This window comes from Bidens hawaiensis, unplaced genomic scaffold, assembly GCF_021521415.1.
Source record: "Bidens hawaiensis isolate Kalapana, Puna unplaced genomic scaffold, B.hawaiensis_p1.1 tig00029932_1, whole genome shotgun sequence".
Taxonomy (NCBI): domain Eukaryota; kingdom Viridiplantae; phylum Streptophyta; class Magnoliopsida; order Asterales; family Asteraceae; genus Bidens; species Bidens hawaiensis.
The window spans coordinates 203,784-210,360 of NW_027494981.1; positions in this window are offsets into that span (position 1 = coordinate 203,784).

Here is a 6,577-nt window from a genome sequence, read left to right on the forward strand (position 1 = left end):
CAAATTTAAAGTCAAAGTTACATTGTCTAAGAAGGTGCACAGAAATAATGTTCCTAGTCAAACTAGGAGCATACAAAACATTTTTTAAAACAACTTCCAAACCACTTGGAAGTGATAAAGTGAAGTCTCCTCTAGCGACCACGTGTACTCTTGCACCGTTGCCCATGAAAAGATTCACTTCGCCCTTCTTCAAGTCTTCATTCCTTTTGAACCCCTGCAACCAATTGCAAATATGAGTTCCACATCCGGTATCCAATACCCATGTGTTAGAAGAAATAAGATTTAGCTCAACATTAATCATAAAGACATTACCCGAGGTATGCGCCGCATTCCTCTTGTCTTTTAGCTCTTTTAGGTAGACCGGGCAATTGCGTTTCCAGTGTCCGGTCTCCCCACAACCAAAACAAGGATCATCCTTATGACCCCTTGGTTCCACAACCTTTTGTTTCTTTGCCATAACCGGTGATTTGCCCTTACCCTTAAGATGCATAGGGGGACCCTTCCTTTTAGCTACCTTAGCCTTAAGATTGGGTTGAGATCGATTCTTGGATCTACCTTCATTGATTGCAAACACGGGTAAAACCCTTTTGCCCATGCTCGCCTCGGCTGTTTTAAGCATTGAGTGAAGTTCTCCAATAGTTTTGTCCCACCCGTTCATGTTATAATTTAACACGAAAGTGTCGAACCTTTTCGACAAAGAGTTAAGGATCAAATCCGTTGCTAACTCATTTGAGATGGGACAATTGAGCTTAGTGAGCCGATCAATATAACTTTTCATCTTAAGTACATAAGATGAAACTGGTTGACTATCATCCATTCTACATGCATGTAAGGCTCGAACCGTTTCGAACCTTTCCACTCTCGATTGCTTAAGGAACATTTCCTTAAGTTGAGTAATCATGTCGTACGCATTATGGTTTTCGAAATCCTTTTGGATTTCGGGAACCATAGTCGCCAACATGAGGCATGATACTTGAATGGAATCTTCCGTGAGTTTGACCCAATTCATGTATTCGACCTCAGTTCCCTCTTCCGGTTCTTCGGGGATAGGTGTTTCCAAAACATGATATAATTTTTCTTGTTTTAGAACAATCCTTAAATTTCGGAACCAATCCGAAAAGTTATTGTGGTTAAGACGGTCTTTAGCGAGAATAGATCGGAGAGATACGTTTTGGACGTTAGGGATTATGTTGTCGTCGACGTGTGCGGCCATCTGCAGAATTTTAATTAAGTTCATTTTAGTGTTTTACCTTTTAATTATTAATACCCTTTTTATATATGCAAATATAATTAATAATTAAAATCTAGAATCCAACGATAAACCCGACTCCGGTTAGGTGACCTTTTTCCCATTGTCGGTTTATCAAGGTAGTTATTCATAACAATTGCAAACCCTTTTGCAACTTCTAGAATTTATGGGACCGGTTCGAAATCATATTTCGTGTTGGCATGTTTATCCCATCAACACCTATTAGACCCCATGCTTGGGTGACCCTCTTCACATGGTTCTAATTTAAGTCGTCCTACTTGTATCAACTTGTAATATTAACATACAAACGGTTAGGTGACCTTTTTCCCATTTTATGCCAATATTACCTCAACATGTTAATTTACTCTATGCGGTTAGGTGACCTTTTTCCCACTAAGAGCTTATTAATATGTTAAGTGTTATACAAAAGGATGGTGTTCAACTTATTATCCTTAAATTTAAAAAGGGATTTTTAGTTTTAATAATTCTAGTTGTAAAACTTTAAATCATGTTCTAACATGCATTTAGTAACATGATATTTTGAAACCATTTTTCAAAATTCTAATTTATAATAAAGCCATTTTATTATGGGCGTGAGACGGCTAGTTAATAAATCCATTTTATTAAACTATGTGTCACGTAATTACCGATAATTATTAGAACCCGTTTTATGCTTTGTTAATTAATTCTATGTGACGGAGTTGATATCCTAATATCTAACAACCACACAATCAAACAATCAATTAACAAGCATACACAATTATACTAGACACGAGCCACTAAGTTAGACCACACTTGTTAGCCGAAACAAGTGTGTGTCTTAGGTCCGATCCTAAGGGACACATGACACATGGATGTTGTAGCTCCCACTCGATCCCGCATCCAAATGCTTCGAGCATCTTCTTCAACCTTGTTGTGATCCATTGGGCTTGAACTTGGGCCTTAGCTTCCATAAGCTTCCACTTGGGCTCAATTGGTGGGCTTAGGTCCTTTTGGGCTTGAATCCCTTAATGGGCTTGTGAAACCCATTATCACCATACCCGGCCCAATTAGGCCCAAACTTCCAATTTTGCAATCTTCTTTAATTTTACAAAATCAAATGTCCTAATACATTTTTCTATAAAATAAAGAAATTACAAATAACCTATTTATTACATACCCATATGAATAAATAATTACAAAATTACAAAATTGCCCATAATTAATTATTACAAACCGAAACTTGAATAATTAACTACAATCACAACATCAACCACAAACAAACATCCACATTGGTCTACGGCTCGGTCTAGTATTAGCAAACATAACCCGTTATGTCATAGGAACCCGTTCCAAAACCCCTTGCCTTTATCGGGCCTAGCCCAACCCATTTGGGCTCGACCCAATAACAAGATTATGGGCCTCGGCCCAATTAAAAAAACTGCTTGGGCTCGGCCCAAACAAAATTACATGGGCTCGGCCCAAATGACTTACATGGGCTCGGCCCAAATAAAACTTATGGGCCCGGCCCAATAACAAAAATGGGCTTCGGCCCAAATTTCACCCGAAATGGGCTTCGGCCCATTAGCCCGGTTTTTATATTTTTTTTTTTTGAACTTAGCCAAAAACGATAGCAAGATTAAATACAAAAATATCATGCATGTTAATTTTTGTAAAAAATCTTTCAAGGGGAAAATAAAAACCGAGAACCCGAAGCTTAGTATCCCGTATCCCGGCTCTTGATGCCATTTGTTGGGTTTCTATGGAATTTACAAACTTAGTTAACCGTTTAACTAGTTATAATTAATGCGGAAACGTGATAGACAAACTAAACATATGAACAACCTAGTTTATTCATTTCAAGATTACCAATAATCTATTTACTAGAAACCCGAAGCAAGGATCACATGATACGGGAACAACTAAACTATCAAAGCATATAAACACTTACAATCTTAACCCTTTAAGAGTTTAGTAGGTGGTTGAAGAAGATGATGATGAATGCAAGACTTTCAAAGGAAAACTCTCAAACCGAATATACCCCGAGCCTCCAACACGCACCGAGCTATGCTAGGGAGCTTGAACACGAAAAACCCGAGCCCTTTTTTTTCTTCCCTTCTTGGCCGTGAGGTAGAGAAAAAGGAAAAGAAGTTTTTTGGTGTTTTTGATTACTTGAAAGTGTTATCCAAATTATCATCCATCACATGCATACATAGGGTAGAGTTATATCCAAGTCCACACTCCATCTCCTTTTGCATGTTGACAATTTGACCAAGTTGGTGGGGTGTGGGGCCCACCCAAAACCGGCCCCAACATATTTTATTATTTTTTTTTTTTTTTGTTTATGTTATATATATATTTTATACTTTATAAAATATATAAACACCCCATCTTTTATAAACCATTTTATAAAAGAATACATAGTTAAATAATCATTCCAATAATAATTATTTGAATAAATAAATTAACCAATTAATTATTTAATACTTTCAAGTAATCATTCAGAAACCCGATTTTCTGAAAGTGTCGTGTTCTGTATTTGTCTTAAAGATCTTATCTTAACAAATACATAATTGGTGTGTGTCTAACTCGTTATTGGGTATGACCCGACTTGGATCAAACATAACTAGCCACATTAACTTAATTATGTGTCTCGGGCATACGATATTCCAACACTATATGGGCCGAAGCCCATTTTTGGTTAAATGGGCCGAGCCCATGAGTTTTTTAATTGGGCCGAAGCCCATGTGTTTTGCACATGTGGGCCGAAGCCCATAATCTAGTTATTGGGTCAAGCCCAAATGGGTTGGGCTAGGCCCGATAAAGTCAAGGGGTTTTGGAACGGGTTCCTAAAACATAACGGGTTATGTTTGTTAAAACTAGACCGAGCCGTAGACCAAAGTGGATGTTTGTTTGTGGTTGATGTTGTGATTGTAGTTAATTATTCAAAGTTTCGGTTTGTAATAATTAATTAGGGGCTATTTTGTAATTATTTATTCATATGGGTATGTAATAAATAGGTTATTTGTAATATCTTTATTTTATAGAAAAAATGTATTAGGACATTTGATTTTGTAAAATTAAAGAAGATTGCAAAATTGGAAGTTTGGGCCTAATTGGGCCGGGTATGGTGATAATGGGTCTCACAAGCCCATTAAAGGGATTCAAGCCCAAAAGGACCTAAGCCCACCAATTAAGCCCAAATGGAAGCTTATGGAAGCTAAGGCCCAAGTTCAAGCCCAATGGATCACAACGGGGTTGAAGAAGATGCTCGAAGCATTTGGATGCGGGATCGAGTGGGAGCTACAACATCCATGTGTCATGTGTCCCTTAGGATCGGACCTAAGACAAACACTTGTTTCGGCTAACAAGTGTGGTCTAACTTAGTGGCTCGTGTCTAGTATAATTGTGTATGCTTGTTAATTAATTGATTGTTTGATTGTGTGGTTGTTAGATATTAGGATATCAACTTCGTCACATAGAATTAATTAACAAAGCATAAAACGGGTTCTAATAATTATCGGTAATTACGTGACACATAGTTTAATAAAATGGATTTATTAACTAGCCGTCTCACGCCCATAATAAAATGGCTTTATTATAAATTAGAATTTTGAAAATGGTTTCAAAATATCATGTTACTAAATGCATGTTAGAACATGATTTAAAGTTTTACAACTAGAATTATTAAAACTAAAAATCCCTTTTAAAATTAAGGATAATAAGTTAAACACCATCCTTTTGTATAACGCTTAACATATTAGTAAGCTCTTAGTGGGAAAAAGGTCACCTAACCGCATAGAGTAAATTAATATGTTAAGGTAATATTGGCATATAAATGGGAAAAAGGTCACCTAACCGTTTGTATGTTAATATTACAAGTTGATACAAGTAGGACGACTTAAATTAGAACCATGTGAAGAGGGTCACCCAAACATGGGGTCTAATAGGTGTTGATGGGATAAACATGCCGACACGAAATATGATTTCGAACCGGTCCCATAAACTCTAGAAGTTGCAAAAGGGTTTGCAATTGTTATGAATAACTACCTTGATAAATCGACAATGGGAAAAAGGTCACCTAACCGGAGTCAGGTTTATCGTTGGATTCTAGATTTTAATTATTAATTATATTTGGTATATATATAAAAGGGTATTAATAATTAAAAAGGTAAAACACTAAAATGAACTTAATTAAAATTCTGCAGATGGCCGCACACGTCGACGACAACATAATCCCTAACGTCCAAAACGTATCTCTCCGATCTATTCTCGCTAAAGACCGTCTTAACCACAATAACTTTTCGGATTGGTTCCGAAATTTAAGGATTGTTCGAAAACAAGAAAAATTATATCATGTTTTGGAAACACCTATCCCCGAAGAACCGGAAGAGGGAAGTGAGGTCGAATATATGAATTGGGTCAAACTCACGGAAGATTCCATTCAAGTGTCATGCCTCATGTTGGCGACTATGGTTCCCGAAATCCAAAAGGATTTCGAAAACCATAATGCGTACGACATGATTACTCAACTTAAGGAAATGTTCCTTAAGCAATCAAGAGTTGAAAGGTTCGAAACGGTTCGAGCCTTGCATGCATGTAGAATGGATGATAATCAACCAGTTTCAACTTATGTACTTAAGATGAAAAGTTACATTGATCGCCTCGCCAAGCTCAATTGTCCCATCTCAAAAGAGTTAGCAACGGATTTGATCCTTAACTCTTTGTCGAAAAGGTTCGACACTTTCGTGTTAAATTATAACATGAACGGGTGGGACAAAACCATTGGAGAACTTCACTCAATGCTTAAAACAGCCGAGGCGAGCATGGGCAAAAGGGTTTTACCCATGTTTGCGATCAATGAAGGTAGATCCAAGAATCGGTCTCAACCCAATCCTAAGGCTAAGGTAGCAAAAAGAAAGGGTCCCCCTGTGCATCTTAAGGGTAAGGGCAAATCACCGGTTATGGCAAAGAAACAAAAGGTTATGGAACCGAAGGGTCATAAGGATGATCCTTGTTTTGGTTGTGGGGAGACCGGACACTGGAAACGCAATTGTCCGGTCTACCTAAAAGAGCTAAAAGACAAGAGGAATGTGGCGCATACCTCGGGTAATGTCTTTATGATTAATGTTGAGCTAAATCTTATTTCTTCTAACACATGGGTATTGGATACCGGATGTGGAACTCATATTTGCAATTGGTTGCAGGGGTTCAAAAGGAATGAAGACTTAAAGAAGGGCGAAGTGAATCTTTTCATGGGCAACGGTGCAAGGGTGCACGTGGTCGCTAGAGGAGACTTCACTTTATCGCTTCCAAGTGGTTTGGAAGTTGTTTTGAAAAATGTTTTGT